At 48.2% G+C, this 3,379-nt stretch overlaps 1 long non-coding RNA gene across 1 annotated transcript in view; it reads right to left on the minus strand.

Annotated features, from left to right (window-relative positions):
• Positions 1-2,223, minus strand: part of LOC127001534 (uncharacterized) — a 97,694-nt gene extending 95,471 nt beyond the window's left edge. Inside the window, exon 1 of the long non-coding RNA XR_007755332.1 lies at positions 1,714-2,223. This is a non-coding gene — a long non-coding RNA (uncharacterized LOC127001534). The remainder of the gene's footprint in view (positions 1-1,713) is intronic.
• Between the last annotated feature and the right edge of the window lie 1,156 nt (positions 2,224-3,379).

Raw genomic sequence — 3,379 nt, forward strand, 5'->3', positions numbered from 1 at the left:
GCTCACTCGAGGCTGATAGGGGAAAAAGTCGGTGTTTTATGGAAAGTAATCCAAAGTTTGTAGCGGGAAGTGCAGTAAAAACCGAATAGCCGTAGTAGCTCAGTGCACGTGTTGGCTGTCCATTCAGACTTGGCAGCAGGGCGGTCGGCACTCAGGCCATGTGTAAAAAATAGGAAAAAAAAACAGTTATACAGCACGACGCGACTCGTCTCATTCAAGCGTTTCGTTTACGTTCATTCAAAATGAAACTCATTCATGAAGTGTAATTTGAACTTTATTGTTGATCCTGCATATTTGCAGGTGGCACCTCCATGTCTGAAGAAACAAACATGCTATGTAGTGTAACAATAACCCAAGAACTTATTTAACTAAGCCGTGTTGTGGCTGTGTCAGTTACCATGTGTTGTGTGTCTTGGGGGGGAAGGGGTCGTCCAGCCGTGACCGTCGCCGCGGCGGGGCTGAGGTCACTACAACATGCAGGAGACGCCTCCTCTACAGGATAGTCACTAGTTCCGTGCAGTTGGTACACGAGGCACAACATCGCCTGCCTTCTGTATTTCATGACTGCGGCGTGAATTCTTGACGTTCTCCTCGTCGTGGTGACGCTCCAGACTCTGGAGTCGAACTGCAACATGCTTCTAGGGCGGCGGCTACACGAATAAAAGAGAAATCCGAGCGCCAACACAGCCTGCGGCTTTCCAAGGACTCTCGCATAGGGAGAGGAGGTTAGAACACAGGGAAACGCTGACACTAAAAAAAAAATAGTGTCCTCGTCCTTTATATTACACAGACCGAGTTAGGTAAAAGCGTTCATTGTTGCAATATTATCTCTCTCTCTCTCTCTCTCTCTCTCTCTCTCTCTCTCTCTCTCTCTCTCTCTCTCTCTCTCTCTCTCTCACACACACACACACACACACACACACACACATGCTCGCACGCCCGCCCGCACGCACGTACACACGTACGCACCCACGTGCTCGCCCGCCCGCTCGCACGCACGCACGCACGCACGGACGGACACACACACACACACACACACACACATATATATATATATATATATATATATATATATATATATATATATATATATATGTATATATTTATATAAAATGTGATATTTTGGTTGGACGGAACATGTTTTTACATATATTTTTTCCACTTCCCGCCACACCATTACCAAAGTATTGACTGTTCCCCCATTGGTTCCTCCTTTCCATGGAGACCTAAGTTTTCAAGTATTATTTTTCCCCAAGTAGATTTCCGTTGTGTGGCCTTGGAGGTTGTCCCGAACCAATCTTTTTCAGTACTTAGAACGATAACACGTGAGAATCTATAGTAATAAAGCACCGGTGGACAATGCGTGCCTCAATGCGTGTTGTTATATTATGGTATTTTTTTACTAAGGTTGATAATATTGATAATAGTGACAATAAGAAAGGTGATAATAATAATAATAATAATAATAATAATAATAATAATAATAATAATAATAATAATAATAATAATAACAATAACAACAACAATAACGATGATGATGTATGATGATGGTGATGATGAACTCATGCAAACTTGGGCTTATACTACTGTAACACAACTAAAATAAATCTTTAAGTACTTCTTTTAAACTAAAGCACAAATTTGTGCTCATTGATTTTTTTTCTAAGGCTACATTCTCAAGTGACAATTTTTAAGGTATAAAATATGTATTACCACACAGATGCTTGGTGTCCAGGAGCGGCGGCAGCGTGACTGTCTTGTTGGTGTCTGTTGTATCGACACAGCCGTGCACTTGGTCACCAGGCCGGGGAAGGGAGAGAACACGGCACACTTTTTAACACGCGATGCACACAGCGACGTCACCGTAGATGTATCTAATCATCACGAATGGTCCGCCTTGCTAACACTGAGGGCACGTGGTGTTGGCACTGAGGGAAGGTGTGAGGATAGCGTGCCAGGGCGTCACTGACACACACAGTGTTTGCAGGCTGACTGTGCTCCCCTAAACAAGCAGGAGGCGAGTGTTGAGGCAGTGTCACCCCTCAGTGCGTGCTGCGTCTCCCCTCACCCTCGCCGCCGTCCCCTCCCCAGCACTCCGCCGGCCCTCGTCCACTCTGATTACCAGCGATTACACTCAGCACACGAGCAGGGGTGCTGGTAGAGGGCCAGGCACACCCCACGTGCACCCTACTGCACCAGGCACACTGCTCAGGCACTGTCACCCTCTCTCCTTTCCCCTCTCTCACTTTCTCTCTCTCTCTCTCTCTCTCTCTCTCTCTCTCTCTCTCTCTCTCTCTCTCTCTCTCTCTCTCTCTCTCTCTCTCTCTCTCTCTCTCTCTCTCTCTCTCTCTCTCTCTCTCTCTCTCTCTCTCTCTCTCTCTCTCTCTCTCTCTCTCTCTCTCTCTCTCTCTCTCTCTCGCTCGCTCTCGCTCTCGCTCTCCTCTCCTCTCCCCTCTTCTGCCTGGACGCTCGTTTGCCGATGTAGCTGTGTTCCCCTTCCTCACTCACGCTCTCTCCTGCTGCCTCTCCTGCTGGCGCTGTAAGGGGTGGCGGCGAGCGAGGTGTACGTCTGACCACCGAATGTTCTCCACTGGATAGCTGGGCAGCTGACCACCGATACCAGAACCAGGGCATCAACGCCCCTCAACAATCACAGCAGTGTACCAACAAAGCGTCCCTTTATCCTCATGAGGACTAAAGCCACTTTTTTTCTCTGTCACCTTTTATTCATAGGGTGTGAAGACTGGCGGCGGCGGCGGATGCGGCTGGACGGCGGGCAGCAGCAACAAGACGGAAGCTGGTGTCCCGCGTCCTCTCCGACGCCACGCAGTCACACCTCTTTTTCTTTTCTCCAAAATCGACTTCCTTATCATGGTGTCCCATAGATCGTCCCCAGCTGCTCATAACACCCAAGGGCGGTATGAGTCCAGATCATGGCCTGTCTTCGCCGCAGGGTCGGAGGGATGGCAGGGAGGGACTCGTGGGAGAGTTTTCACCATATCGACTGACCATTCACTCCCTTGATCCCCGCCCTCCTCTCCCCCTCTGTCCCTCGCTCTCTATCACTTTCCTCCCTCCCTTGTCTTCCTGGCATCTCCTCTTACTTGATTCTTCATTAATCTTGTAAATTGTAGCTTCTATTATGCCGGTTATATTGACTCGACGAGAGAGAGAGAGAGAGAGAGAGAGAGAGAGAGAGAGAGAGTCAGTCAGTCAGTCACTTGTTTAGGTCACTAGGGGTTTGTAAAGTCAAAAACCCTAAACTTCCTCAATTTTGAACGCAATGGATTCACTCATTCACGCCTACATGCATACACTCACACGCTGAAAATAACAAACACACACACACACACACACACCTCATGCAGGGGCTCAGGGA

Source organism: Eriocheir sinensis, chromosome 2, assembly GCF_024679095.1.
Source record: "Eriocheir sinensis breed Jianghai 21 chromosome 2, ASM2467909v1, whole genome shotgun sequence".
In the NCBI taxonomy this organism is placed as follows: domain Eukaryota; kingdom Metazoa; phylum Arthropoda; class Malacostraca; order Decapoda; family Varunidae; genus Eriocheir; species Eriocheir sinensis.